This window comes from Nicotiana sylvestris, chromosome 8, assembly GCF_000393655.2.
Source record: "Nicotiana sylvestris chromosome 8, ASM39365v2, whole genome shotgun sequence".
NCBI classification, from domain to species: Eukaryota; Viridiplantae; Streptophyta; class Magnoliopsida; order Solanales; family Solanaceae; genus Nicotiana; species Nicotiana sylvestris.
Window position 1 is genome coordinate 15,303,468 of NC_091064.1, and position 16,731 is coordinate 15,320,198.

General features: G+C 30.6%; 1 pseudogene; it reads right to left on the reverse strand.

The window, feature by feature from the left end:
* Nucleotides 1-263: 263 nt before the first annotated feature.
* Nucleotides 264-7,655, reverse strand: LOC104232621 (GDSL esterase/lipase At5g45960-like; annotated as a pseudogene).
* Between the last annotated feature and the right edge of the window lie 9,076 nt (nucleotides 7,656-16,731).

The window sequence follows — 16,731 nt, forward strand, 5'->3', positions numbered from 1 at the left end:
TGTTATCCAATTTTAGCAATCTTATGGGACCCTGTCTTCAGATAGCAGATCGAAGATATTTATTACTTGTCTACTTCTGGATTTCATTGCGAGCAATATATTCCATAAAATTACAAAAGGTGGAAAAGAAAAAACAAAACATGAAATCGTACCGAACGAAAAAGGGAGAAGAATCAGAAATCCAAACTTGGAAATACATGTTTCAAACAATTTTCAATCACTTGTTTTCTCTTTTAACTTCTAATTCTTCGAAAAAATATTATTTATTGTTTGATAGCAAAATCAAGTGTAGGACGCAAGGCTTGGAACAAACTATAATAAGTAACTTGAATTGGGTGGACTGAACCCAAAATATATGTTGTGAAGGATCATTGCAAACAATTGACTTTGGATTGCAGAGAATTGAAAGTTCAACAGGTCCACTTCCACAACAGCCCTTGGTCACTTCAGTAAGACCTGCAAAAATTATAGGCATGGTCTTAATTACGAAGACGACAACAACTACAACAACAACGATTCAGTAAAATGTTACAAGTGGGCTCTGGGGAGGACAGTATGTACGCAGACCTTACCTCTACCCAGAGGGGGTAGAGAGGCTGTTTCCGATAGACCTTTGACTCAAGAAGACGAAAAGAGATAATATATCAGTACCATCAACAAAAACCATAAAAATAATAACACAGCACAAGAACCAGTAAATAAAAGGAAAGCAAACAATAACTAGTAAATAAGGCTCGACACTATAAAAATAGAAGAGTAGTATGAACCAAGAGGGGTTGCTCTGATGGTAAGCAACCTCCACTTCCAACCAAGAGGTTGTGTTCGAGTCTCCCCAAGAGCAAGGTGGGAAGTTCTTGGAGGGAAGGATGTCAGGGGTCTATTTAGAAGCAGCCTCTTACTGGAAACACAACATTGGCGGTCTTAATTAGGAAGAGTTTAGCTTATATACATTGACATTGTATAAAAATTTTACACTACCAGATCAAACTAAGAGTATCTAAAATTTGACCTTTATGGGTTCGAGTTCGAAAGTACCGCAAAGCATTTGATTTGTTGGGGTTTCAAAGTCAATTGTTTATATTATTTAAAAATATTTTAACACATATATAAGTCCAAGCCAAATGTGATGATTCACCATGTCATCACGCCACATAGGTACCATTTGCCATATATTAATGCCATGCGGAAGCTTACATAGGAGAAATACTAGTATTTGTGAGAAGATTCTAGAGAAGTATGAAACATTTCTTTTGGAAGACCCTAGATCCCTATGGATTTGCTAGGAAAGTCCTTGAAATCTTCTATGTTTATAGAGAATTCTAGAGAAAGCCTTTAACTTGTAAATATTAAGGACTTGTGTAAGAATTAATATTTACATACTAGTCCCTAGGAGATTAGTATATAAAGAGGGCATTCATTTGTAATTCACCAAGAAAACAATTCAAATTTTCAGCTTCCTTCAGCAATTCTCTTGTGTTGTTTTTAACATTTTCTTAGCGATATTGAGTGTAGTAAGGCTAACTTGGCATAACAAGAACGTGAGCAAATTGTGTAAGTTCGTGAGCGATTTGTCAAGCCACATGTATACTTAATTAAAGGCTAAGGACATGACACAAAAACTAAGCTAGCGTTTGGCCATAGATTCCCAAATTTGTTTTGAAAAAGCTGATGTGGGTGGAGTTTGGTTTGAAGATGAAAATATGTTTGGACATAAGTTTTCAAAACATATTTTACTTTTTTTTTTGAAAAAAACATGAAACATGACTTATATCCACAAGTTCTAAAAACTATCACAAATACCCAATAGAACCTTTATCAATAGCATTCATTATATTATCACAAACCATAGTCCTGAACATAAATTAATTTTGTGCAATTATCATTTTTATATTGAACTACATAATACACTATCAAATGATCGAGAAGACGAAGCAACATTGTTACAAAATAATAAATGATGAGCTATTTTATAAAATACAAAAGTTTGTCAATTTTAAAAAAATGTAGTAGTGATATTTTGGGCCAAAACGAGCTAGTTTTGGGAATCGGGTTTTGGGAATTTGCCAAAAATGTAGATAAAATTTTTGGCCAAACATGTATTTGCCAAAAAACCCAAATATATTTTGGTCAAATCTATGGCCAAACGGGTCCTAAGTAACGTATAATGTGTTCGGATAAACTCAATAATTATACTCTATATCCGTCGGTCCCTTATGCAACTCCGGTTATAATAAGTGAAATTAGTAACTTATATTAGACAGACAACTTGCTACGACTGATTAAATTAAAATTTTGGGCGCTCACCATATTTAGCTGGATTTCGTATCATGTCGTCTAAAGGATTATAGATATCGAGGTAGAATAATTTTGTGTTATGAATTTGCATAGTCTTTAGTAAATGCTGAAGAAGCGAGTTATACTCTCTTGCAACAGCAGAGTACGACTCAACACATTGGCGGGGTTGAAGTGCGCTGCCGGAATTTATCGTGATGACCACCGGCAAACACCCGAATGGCGGAACTCTGGCGACGGCGATCGTTCGAGCTCCCTCGTTCATCAAACCCTAGAACAATTTACATAAAGTTTGTTTATACTACAAATTATAAATATAAATATCAAACCGATAAATTTTACAAATGGTCATATAATTATGATTTTTTTTCATCAAAATCATATAATTTTATTCTCACACAAAAATTATAAAACTTTCACTAACTCACATTAAAATCATAGTGACCAAAAAACATAGTAATTTTCGGAGCATTTTCTTATTTCATGTTTTTTTTTTGTTTTTTTTTTATTTTCAGACTAATAAATAATAATTCAATTAAAATAGGAGAAACATATATTTTTAGTCGCTCCAAAAATAATAGCCGATAAATTTATATTTTTATATATTATATAAATTTAATATACATATTCTATATATTTTTTGTTTAGCGAATGCAATTAGTTTCGGCCGACCGGTCATTTTTATATCTTTTTCTTTAAAATAAGAATGACCCATCCCAACCCAACCCAATACCCATATACATATATTAGAATAATACTAAAAATAAAGTCTTCCCCCATACAAAACATAGTTTGGAATGCATGTGATTTTGACAAAAAAAGAAAAGAAATAAAATGTATAATTAGAGAGCACTTGAAACAAAAATGCTATAAATTTGAATGAAAATCTTGAAAATAAAAATAAAAGATAGAAGTGCCGTACTTTGAAATATTTATTTTTAGTATTATTTTAATTTATATATAAGGGTATTTATGATTTTTGTGTGAGACAACAAAATTATATGACTTTGATAAAAACAAAAGTCATAGTTATATAACTATTTGTGAAATTTACACATTGATATACCATTTGAATTTTCAAAAGCTATACAGTATAGAAATTCATTTAATCTTGAATACTGAATGATCAAATTAGTCCAAAAATATTAAGTTCCTTGACCACAGCCGAATCGTCAGGTTTATATTTGGTGGATTCAATCTTCGTAATTTTTAATATTAAATTTATTGTTCTTTTGAAAATTATGATTTTCAATTTAACATTTGAAAACTATATATATACATATATAGTTAATTTAAAACAATTACATGGCTTTAAATTATGAGAAAAAGAGTTACCTGGACAAATTGCTGCAGCAATTGCAGTAAGAATTGCTGGTAGGCAGAGATTTTATAGGTTTGTCTTCGATATGGGGTATTATAATAGTTTACAACGAAATCATTTGTCCCTGCACTTATAATAAATGTTGCTTTGCTTATTAGCAATTTTGTCTTTTCTTTCCCTATTGCATTTTCAAGTCTCCTTTTATATTCTCTGAAATATTCCAGCTGCTTTTGCAATGGTATTACACCCTGCAAATCATCAAACCACCAATCTTGTCAATATTTCGTGAAATTATGTAAAGTACGTGTATATTATTTTGACCAGGTGATGCATGAAAGAGCTACGCCATCCATTCCAATTTATTAGGTGATGTTTGACCGAATACGAAAATTAAAAAAAAAAGATTTTTATAATTTATGGTTAAAACGAGATATAAATATTTGTATGACTATAAATAATCACATTAAGGATAAAATAAAAAGTTTAACGTAAAATTATTACTAAAAATATGAAAAATTCTTGTTCTAAACTCAGTAAAAAGAAAAGAGTATCACATAAATTGTGATGCAGGAAAATCTACTTATTACTCCCTCCGTTTCAATTTATGTGAACTTATTTGACTGGGCACAAAGTTTAAGAAAAGAGATAAGACTTTTAATTTTGTGGTGTAAAATGAGACACATATATTTTGTGTGGCTATAAATCATTGTGTAAAGGTAAATTATTTCCAAATAAGAAAATGAGCGTATTATTCAAGTCTGAGTTCCACTTATGCGCGTCAGGTAATGTCAGAGTTCCTCTTATTCTTCTTTGAGAAAAAGAGTCAGATTTACCCCGCTAGTTTTAAATATTATTAATATTAATTCTCCGTCATACTTTTGAGATACATACACCCCTACCATTAGCATATTATTCAAATCTACCCATATTTTTAATGGAGATCCACATAGCCTGACCTTTTGATAAGATTAATGCTACGTGGCATGCCACTCCAGTACCCTAACCCCATTTTAACCATTTTCCCTTCTTCTTTTGATATTGTGCAATGGCCTGAACCTATAAAAATTACTTAGTAGAACTTTTCCGTGGTATTTTGCATAGAAGTACTATTCTTAGCATGACAATTCCCAAATCGCACCTTATTACTACAAAGCTGATAATTGGTAACTTTAGCCACATTATTACGACTTCCTCTGTCCTAATTTATGCAGCACAATTCGAATTTTGAGGGATAAATTTTCAAAATTTTGACTATGAATTAGGGAATAAAATCTTTGTATTTTTTTTTGAAATATATATATATATATTTGAAACTATGTAAAAAGTATTACTATAAGTCAAGAGAGACGCACGCTTAGTTGAGCAGTGAGAGGATCAAAGCCGGAGCTACCGGAGGCGAAACTAACTCCGGTCATGAGCTCCTCCAAGCTAAGACTTGGGTCCAAATAGGGTGGCACAAAATCTTTGATTCCCACGTATGAAACTGTTACAAAGACAGACAACATAGTTAAAATAAGGACTTAGCTTATATCAACTTACTCTAATGAAAATTTTACATATCAACGTAGCGTAATCTGTTATAATATATATATATATATATATATATATATATATATATATATATACATGCATACATAGAGAGAGAAAAATTGAACTCAATAAAAAGAAAGTACATAAGTTAAATGCAATGCAGTTTAGAAATTTTCTTCACACGATCAATATTGTAGTTTAACCTATTATAGCAGATTAGTGTCCCTTTTTATCAGGTTTCCAATTAATGCATATCATATAAATTTACTTGTAGTTAAAATTTGAGTGACTTGGTTGAGTAAACAATTTTTACGTTTTCAATGCATAAAACTTAAACTAAAAAAGAAAGGAAGAATTTTACTTCTATGTACTAATAGTATGTACAATTTTAATACCATCAAGTTAAAATGACCTATAACAACAGTTAACATTATGCCTTGCAATCAGAGACGGACCTAGAATTTGAAGATACCGGGGCACCACTATCTTAACATAGTCATGATACATACTAATTACTAGCTACAAAGTTTAGCGTGCAATTCTCTTAAAACTTAATCATTATGCTAAGTTTCAGTTCTTCGCTTTGGGAGAAGTAAATTTAACATTTTTTTAAAGAGTCGTTCAAACAAAAGTAATAGGAGATGAGGGGCGAAAACTAAAGAAAAAAAGAAGGAAATATGGTCCAATGACTTTTTGATCAGGGGTAAATCAAAAGAAAAAATGTGATTGGGGCAGAAACTATTAGGAAAAAAATCCGAAAAAGGAAGAAACCTAGGTTGATAAGTCGTTCAAATAAAAGCAAATGAAATATACGGGCATTGTTGGAGCTGGAGTTGAACCTTTGTCATCCAACAAAAAAGAAGCACTAAACTGCGGATATGATCACCAGTGCCCCCAGTCCAACTTTGAGTATTAGGGTGCCTTATTAAATACATATGTATACTGAATTTTTCTCGAGAGCGGTAACGGGTGTCTGTGACCCTTCTGACATGTAGATAGGTCCACCTCTGTTTGCAATAATAATTCACTATTTATAGAGATTCTAATTAGATAACACATAAAATATAGTTTATAACCTGTTATAACCAGTTAAAATTTACCAATATAATCTGTGATGAGTCGGCCAGAGGCGGATTCAGGATTTAAAGGTGGCGGGTACCAAAATTTCCTTTAATGTACATCTTATAATAACTACTAATATATAGTTTGTTCGGAACATTTGTCAGGTTCATTTTTTTAGTTTATTTGTGCAATTTAATAAGCACTTTATTTACAAATATAAAAATTACATCAATTTTTCAGACCCTACTTATAGAATTTCATTGGGTATATATGTTATTATTGTTGTATAAAAATTACATTTCAGGAATTAAGAAGCAAAAATAATTAACATTTTAAAGAAGGAATCACACTTTTATTATTAATAATACAAATAAAATCAATATTTTCACTAGGGAACTATGTTTTATTGTATGCTAAAAATAAATTTGCACAAGTAAAATAAAATCTTTAATAAGGGAACTCCACTGATCAGAATAAGGAAAAGGAAATCTTCAATAGATAAATTATACCCCATAAGTAAATGCAGAATTAGATAAACTACGAGATCTCAAAACTTAAAATCATAAATATAATGATTGCGAAATATTCATCATAATTTATTACTAAAGAGAGTTAAATTGTATTTAACAATCATAGAATAACACAAATTTTCATGTTATAATAAAAAATAAATTATAAATTAATATTGACCTCAATCTGAATATCAAAACCCAAGTTCTTTTTTTATTTTGAAAGAAGAAAACTAAAAGATTTGAGAATAAGAGAAATGTTTATATTATGAAATTTTAAATTTTGGAGGCTCTTTTTTGAGTGTTCTTGCTAAATATCACAAATAAAGTAATAGAATAAAGGGGGAAAAATAAAAATAATAAACAACAAATAAGAAATTAGGAGGTAGCCAAAAAGGAAAATGACTGGGATAAAAGAAATAAAAAGCGCAACGAAAAAGGAAAGTCAGACAAGGTTCAAGATAAATTCGAACTTGAATTTTACACACAAGAAAAGCTTTCGAAAAGGTCTACCAGTCATGACACCTATGTCTAGTTTGTGGATGGGGTGACAGGATCATATATTTAACCTAATTTAAATTTTTTTATACATAAATATATAATAATTTTACCAACCGAGCGGGTGTCATACCACCCCACCCAGAAGGGTGGATCCGCCCCTGGAGTCGGCCATTGGTGAACCTTCCTGTAGGTTTGTGGTTTACAAAGTCCCTTCCATAGGGTGCAAATTTGCACTTAGAAAGAGTGTTTATGTAGTTGTTATTCCCTGAATCAACCGTAGAATCTCCGAACACTAAAACAGCTGAAACTGAATTGTTGAACTGCAACTTATTATTATCATGAGTAAATGTTCGAGCTTGAGCTCTGACTTCTGAAATGATAATGAGAAGAATGGCCAAGAAGAGAATAACATGCTGGAGAAACTTACAAGGAGAAGGCATTGTGGCTAAATATTTGAAAAACAGTTGAGGAATTCATGAGCTTTTGAGTTGTTTATATATGTAAAAAAAAGAATCAAATCGTACCATTTCTATAATAGATAAATGCCTCTTTTTCTCCCGAAATTGTTTAAGGGGAAAAAATATGTTGTGTATAGTAATAATAGCAGTGGACACTATTGCAGTTGGCGATATGAACATATTTAATAGCAAAGGTAGGATCGAGGATCGAGCTGTGCAATTTGCGCTCCAACAAATTTGGTCTAAGCCCATACTTATTTTAATATAGGTAAAAGGTCTTGTTTTGCGCCAACGCTTTTTAAAACACTGCATACGAAACGTTTTACTTTGCTCTTCTAATTGTTTAGGCTACCTTTTATTTATAGTTAGTGGTGGCAAAATTGATTAAAAAAATAATTATTCATCCATATCTATATTATATTAAAAGAAAAGTAGTATGCATTGTGATTAAGCTAAGTGACAAGCTAAAATGAAGCCACTTGGCAATTTTAGGACAACCTTAATAACTAAAAATTATATATAGAAACATAATTAATAGAAGTAGTTTAATGAATCTTATACATAATCTAAATAGATCTTAGACAAATCTAATCTATATATCTATAATTAAATTTATAATGTATATTTGTATCTATATCTATATCTATATCTATATTTATATTTATATATTGATCTACTCATAGATTTTTTTCTATATTAGCTAGAAATATTGAGGTGAAAAATTAATTAAAAACTATAATAGAAAAAAATAAAAATATATAAAGACGTAAATTGAGATAACCTATAACTATTTATACTTTGGAGTAAGTAAAATAAAATTAAAATTTACTTAAGATATTAAGGATTTATTGAGTTTAAAAATTAAATAATTTCAAGCAGTAAAATAAGATCTTACTTAAAGTATACAAATTATTTATAAGGTAAGAGAAAAATTAAATAATTTAACAAAAGATATTTTAATAACAAGAATAATAAATTCATATTAGTACTGATAAATCGTGCAAACGAATATTTTATACGTAAATATTACTAAAACATCTAGATATAATGTGTTCGAATAATTAAGAAAATATTTTTCTATGATTATATTTGAATTAAGTTCAGTTAGTTTAAATTTGAAAGCATAACATAATTTTTTGAAAATATAGTCCAATTAGGAAAATAGAATGATAAAAATTATTTGAATTTGAGATGAGAAAGTTTTTAAATTTTTATCTATATTATATTAGAATGAGTGTGGTAAAAATAGATACTAAATTCAAATAGGCTAATAAAAATTCACATGAAAATGTAATAATATTAGGTATTGAATAATATAAAATAAATAATAAAGACTAAATAGAGAAAAAAATAAAATTCAGGTTTTTATCAAAGGAAAAAGGTTAAACTTATTTAAATTTGAGATGAGAAAGTTTTTTATATAATACTAAGAAAAGTCATAATATTTGTCCACATAACTCAAGTCTAATAGTTAAAATCAAAAACTAAAAAAATTGAACAATAAAAATAAATTAGAGAGAATGTAAGGACATTTATAAATCATAAGTTTAGAAAATAAAATAAAATAAATATACAATACTTAAAATATTATTAAATTTTAAATAATTTAAAATTTTCTAGCAATGTTTTTAAAACAAAATAAATATTTATTTCATAATTAAAAAAATTATATATTTATCTTATATTATTAAAGAAAAGTAGTTGATAATGATATTAAATAAATTTACAAGTTAACGAAAAGCCACATAAAATGTAATTAGACTATATATTAGATTAAAAAAATAGCAAAATTATGTTAAATTATTAGAAATTTACTATTAGAAATTAAAAGAAAAGACTATTTGAATTTGAGATTAGAAAGTTCTTAAAACTACAATGTGAATGCTCAAATTATGGATAATACCACAAAATTGAAGTCTTACTTATGAAAAATAAAAAAATAATAAAAAATAAAATTTTTAAATTACAAAATAATTTCTAATATAGGTAATTTTACAAAAATTAAATTTGTATCTTAAAACTAAAAAAGAAAGAAAATTTATGTAAAGAAATAAAATGACAGTGAAAATATTATTACAACATTTAGATATAATATGTTCAAACAATTAAGAAAATATTTTTCTATGATTAATATCTGAATCGAATGCAATTAGTTTGAGTTTGAATGCATAGCATAATTTTTTTAAAAATATGGTTCATTTTAGAAAATAGAATGATAAGAATTATTTGAATTTGAGATGAGATTATTTTTTTGTTTTTTAAATATTACGTAAAGAACTAAAATAACAGTAAAAATATTACTGCCATAACTATAAATAATGTGTTCAAACAACTAAGAATTTTTTTTCTATGATTAAATAAAATTTTAAAAATACAAAATAAATTTCTAATATTGGTAATCTTACTAATGAAAATTAAAAATTAAATTGTATCTTATAGCTAAAAAAGAAAGAAAATTTAACTGCATCTAATACAAAATTAATTATAAGAGAACTCAATACATTTGGAACATGATAATCAAATAACTTATGTATTAATATTTTTAATTAATTAAGACTTACAATTTAAAATAAAATATGACATTATTTTGGCTCTACGTAAAACATTAATATAAAAACTAATTAACATATGTAGTAGGGAAGAGAATGTACATAAAAATAAAATAGAGATAGTGTGAGGAAACTTATACTTTAAATTAATTTAAAAATAGATAAAATAAAATAAATAAATTATATTTAAAAATATTACTGATAAATTTAAATAATTAAAATATTATGATTAAATATTAAATAATACAATAACTATAAGAAAAGAACAAAAAAAGAATTTATGTAAAAGTGATGTGATGAATAAGATATATTTGACTTCCAGATAAAAATAAAGTGATAATAAAAATTTTATTAAGATAATATGATCTAATGTGCTCGAACAAGATAGATCACAATATGACATGTTTCGTATTCTTTAATATCGACAGCGGAACGAAATACAAGTACCAAAATCAAGGGGTTAGGTTGCTACAAGTATATATTAAAAAGATTGGTTGTTCACTATGAGATTTGAACAATAATTTCATATCATGTTTCATAATTAAATTCTCATGTTATATAATTTTTATCTGAGAGGTTTATATTTTAAGGTTATTTGTATATGATTCAAACAACCTACATCGCAATTTAAAATGAATTATCTGCGTATCGCGCGGGTACTGATACTAGTTATTTACTAAAAATGAGTTTGATAATGAACATTTTAAAAAAGAGTTAAATATAGATAAGATCTATGTTAACCACTTAAAAAATAGATACAAAAATGGATAACATAGGTATAACTTTTACATTTGCAAAGAATCAAATTGGGTGTTCCACAAATTTGGGAGACTATCCATATTTTCCACCAGTTAATCTATTTTCTATCAATATTAAATATAGACGGATCAGATATTTTATCCGTTTTTACATTACCCATTTTAACCCACACATATCCGACCCAACCCAACCCGATCCGCTCGGTTACACCCCTTACATATGGTTGAAGGTCTAATATATTGTAACTACATGTTGAAATTAGGAAAGAAAAATTTGAGATAAATATTTGTAGAAAAGGATTAATTCAAATTCATTGATGCACACAGGATTTAAAATCCCATAGAGTTGAGTGGTGACTATCTCCTAACGGCAGCCTACCGAATTTTAGACTCCTTTTTTCATACTCAATTGGTATCCTGCATAAATACTATGGAATTGAAATGCAATTATATCTTTAATTTCTAGCTGCCTAAAAAAAGTATTCAAAAATTAGATAATTGTATAAGCCTACAGGCCAACTTTAGGTATGTAGTTAATTCTCATAGCGTTGGGGGTTCTTAAACCGAATTACCCAAGACATAATTTTTATATTTAAATTTCATAAAAAACATTTTCTTTGACTCATATAATATGATTTTATTCTTGATGGCTTGAGATATTGTGTTTAATTACGTTACTATGATTTTTTCGTAAAATTTTAATTTCTCTTTAATTTTACAGTATTTGTAACAAGTTTCATTTTTTCCTTTTTATAATTTTTTTTATTCTTTATGTTACAGTACTAATACTGAGGTTTCGAGGAGTGGTAACATTAATGATAAATATTCTTTCATTCTTAGCCAGAGATCTAGAGTTCGAGTCCTAAATATAATGTCATCTTTGTCGGAGAGCGTTTTACCTTTACTGCGGGTATATTTAAAAAAAAAAACATAGCATCTTCAGTAAATATCATTCATCGTTATGGAAGATTTGATTCTATTGATTAGTCATCATTAGAGAGATAGGTGTTGCTGCTATTTTCAAATGATTAATATTTAAGAATCACTGAGCTAAAATATATACCTAATAATTTACGTTAAATCAATTAAGATAAAGAATCTCATAACAAAGAGAACCGTTTAATCTTGTTATAAAGTATTAGATCAAACGTAAAAATCTAAACCGATTTCAGACTGGAGAAAATGAATAAAGAACTCTCAATTAATGGAACCAATAACAATGATTCCTTTTTTAACTATTTGATAAAAATCTGTCTTGACTTATGTTTATCCTAAAAATGATAACAATTGAATTTATACTCTGGTTTTAAGGATACGTGATTTACTTAGAATAAATAGAGAAAAAATATAAATTGATACTGAAATTAACGACAACTATAAATAAAGCAAACCAAATAAAATGTATAGCTTTGATCCTTGAGCTAGGTTGCTCTAGAATCAAGTGAATATTTCGACGAAAAGTATGAGCAAAGTAACAGAAATATTAAGAGCTTAAGAAAAAAGTAGTATTGCTTTATGTAATGTGAATGTGATGTGCTTTACAAATGATCAGACCCCTTTTATATAGTAGGGAAGTCCGATTCATGGTAGAATTCTAAATACTGTAAGAAATCCCATGATTGGCTAATTAATCAGCCTCTTCTTGATACGTACCGGGATTTCCGCCGCGATCCTCGCCCGATCGCGAATATCTCGGTGTTCTGTTATTTGACTCGGCAAGCTCCCCTTGCTCGATCTTTACCCCGCTCGATCTCGGTCTCTATTGGTCCTGAGTCAAGAGCTCGGCCATCTACTTCGTGTCTCGGTCTCGTATGGCATGGGGTCGAACCCTGGCCTGTCACCCCGCGGTCTCGATTAATCATAAAAAGAGGCAAGCCCGATTTTGAGCGTATACAGATAGTCCCCTCGTTTTTTGGAGAGTAATGACAATAAACGACTTGAGCCCTCGATCTTCACCGTGACGTAATCATCATGATGTAAGCAACAGAGGTAACCGAAACATCTCATCAGTACAATTTCCCAGGAATTTAATGCGTGCCAGTCGACGATCAGCCACTACCTTATTGAACCGTCATCTTAAACCTATAAATGCATCCTTCTTCTTTTGCCCAAACTTTACTTTCAAATTTTCTTTGCTCTCACCCTCAGTATCCTTTTGCCTTCCTCAAAGCTTTATATTCTCAGATCTCGGGTGTTTCTTCGCCCGTTTTGTCACAAATACCAAGTGTTTCTTCCCAATTTCCATTCTTTATCATTTGTAAAAGTAAAAATAGCTAAGACTTCAAAAACCGTTCCACAAAAGTGTCACGACCCAAACCGATGGGCCGCGACGGGCATCCAGTATTTTACTCAACCGAGTACCAACGTAACATATCTTTCTTACTACCTCATCATATACACGTGACATACGGGCATAATAGACCAATGCGATCATTTATAAACTCAAAACATAGGCTGACAAGGTCGTACAATCTTTCACGTACACGACATATGTCTACAAGCCTCTAAGAGTACATAAATATCATAAAGATCGGGACAGAGTCTCGCCATACCAAACAATACACGTCTAAATCATACTAACCAAACAAGCAACTCTGAAGCAAATGGAGCGCACCAACATCTTCTGCTGAGCTGATAGCCTACTTGGAGGGCTCTCGACCTATCTATCAGGACGTGCGGGCATGAAACGCAATGTCCCCAGGCAAAAGGAACATCAGTATGAATAATGTACCGAGTATGTAAGGCACATAAATAAGTACATAAAAGACATGGAAGAAATATAGAGTACATGACTCAACCTGTAAGTATGGACAACTCTGTAAATCATGAAATACTTATAGTGTCATGCATATGCGTATGAATATCATGTCGTGCATAAGTACGTGGGTTCATAATATCATCAAGCCTCTGAGGGCATCCCATCATATTATCTCGGCCACTGTGGGCAAAATTATCAACGTATACCTGCTGATCAGGTGGTGGTGCGTATATAACGCCAGACCTTTCCCATATCCCATATATATATATATATACATACATATATACGCGTATATAACGCCATTTGGTCACGGGTCCATGTACATAAATGCAATGCATGAAAAGTATGTTAATAAAATCTTTCGGAACGTTATAAGACCATTTTGCCTTTGAGTTATATCATAAAGTAAACTCTTTTCAACTTTTGTATTTTTCTGAGACCCATGAACAAATGATAAAATATTATGACACATGGAAATTCAAGAATATAGATATCTCTAATACTTATAGGAATAGAGTCAATCATGGAATTTGTGCATTTGCATGTTTCGTTCGTATCGTATGAAACATGCCAAAAGAAAGAAGGGATAGCCTTAACATACCTTAATTGTTCATAACTATTCAACCAAGAAATATCCAACTGCTCCAAATTAGGTAGAATGTACCCACTGTTTCAAGGTTTAAACTCTTTTAAGAGTAAACCTCTACCAGCGTTTTCAAGTTTCAACTTCATCCCTTCTTATAGAAAAATTAATATCAAAGAAGATTTGACTTATAAGAAACTTGTCTCCCAGGATTGAAAAGCACATAACAATTCTTGCTTAAACATTTTATACTAGACTTTATTCTAGAATGACCTTTTCTTTTCTCTTATTAAATATGTCCCTATAAGTGTAGGCAGGACTAATATGTATTTGGATGGTTTAAGAATGTTGTCCATGTGTCTTTCTTATCTAATTTCCCAAAACAAGAGTCACTAGTTCCTTTGCCACTTGCTGCCATGTGGGAGGAGTTATCCCCACCTATTAATTATCCAGAAATTCTTAATTACATGATTAGTCTCTCAGTAAACTAGTAATTAGCCAATTACCCACATAATTGAGAATTATTTTAAATTACTTAAAATATTACTCACTTTTAATACACCTTATATACCTTACTATCATGGTCATGTGGTACCTTGTATGACACTAGTCCATAAATATCGGGTATTTCAGCTCTGGCCGTATTTTACCCCAAAAGGCCAAACTTGGACAAAATTTATTTTCTTTGACTTGCTCCCCCTTTCACCTTCACGAATTTACTAATCACTTGTGAAATAGCATAATCCTTATAATCTCCAAATAATCTTTTACTTGTACTGATGTCAATTACCTTACAACAAATTCAACGTACAATACTTCAGGGTGCAACTGTCGTAACTTAATACTGCGAAGCGTAACATTATTCCCCTCTTTGGAACATTCGTCCTCGAATGTTGTCTGATGCACTTATCATTTTCATAACTTATATCTTCCGAATACTTTAGAACTTCCCTTGCCATCTAGGCGACTGTTCTGTGAATAAGTCCATAGTCCAGGGCATTCCCCCCTTAGGCCTCTTTCTCACCCCACAACTTGTAGTCGGAATCCTTCCAATCTCGTAACATTTGCTACCTTTCATTATGCAGCCTGTACGATTTTGACCTTGTAATTGTGTCCAATTTCTAAGCTTCATATGTAGAGCTTGATTAGATGTCCCTTTGGGTATCTATGAGTATACTGAAGTTCTTCGCTCGGTACTTTATTGAATTCACGAGTATTACTATATCTCATCGCATAGGTCCGTTTAGCCATCCATATGAATTTACTGCCATAACTCTTACTTTAATTTATCGTTGTTGAGGTCTGCTACCAAATTGCAGCTTACTCTCGTTGCTTATTCCATATGTATAAATTTAAGTCTTTTAATGCTTTCTCATTACTGCTCATCTTTAGAATGACGGCCTAATCTCATCTCATACTTTGTGACTTTTGTCCATCTATTGTTGATTCACCTCAATATTGATCTACAATATACCACTGATAACTTGAAACTTCTTATGTAATACTTTGCCCCTAGGGCTTACATTACATCAAGGAATGTTCGAAATGATTCCCATAATCGTATTTCATAGTGTCTCAATATGATTCACCTTATGGGGGTATCCTAATTTCGTGCCGCCAGTGAAATCTTTTCTCCTTTTCTTCTTCAAATCATTATTCAAACGAAGGCCCAAACGTCATCCTTTGTCTGTCACAATTATACCCTCATTTTATTACCAGGTCAGCATTTCATTCCTTCTAATGCTATTAATATTAGACTACTTTGAGTTCATTAAGGCTATAGTGAGCTTTGTATAACATAGATAAACTGTCGACTCTTCTTGTTTTCATGGGTTTAATCCTAAAGACTTATCCATTCTCGTCACCTTTTCACTCGCCTTTCCTCATCCTTACTCAAGTTTCCTTAAAATTTTGTCGCTCTATCATACTTTAGCTTGCGACCTATACATATCTATTTATACTACTCACAACTTTCCTTCAACTTGCTTGTACCATAGATTTTCTTATGTTATTCTAGAACGCCAAGTGAGACATCACATCGTCTCCAATGTTTCTCTACTCTCTTAACTAAATCTCTCAGTACTTAGAAACCATAGGCTGGAAGATATGCTACTGATGATGCCGCTATTATTCCTAGATACTGAATCCCCACGCTTTTAGCCTTTTATCCGAAGTATGGACTACTCAATATCTTCTACCTTTGAGTATCTCGTCCATTGTTCACCTTTACCTTACTTACCTTAAAATCTCACATCGTATCTTCTATCCCTTTCATGACCTCCCTTCCACCTAGGTGTGATTTACGTCCATAACTTGGAGCTCTTTTATAATACTTGCACCTCTGGTGCATACACAATCCGGTGGGAGCTTCATACTGACTTCTTGTGAGGCTGATACTCTTCTCACAGGC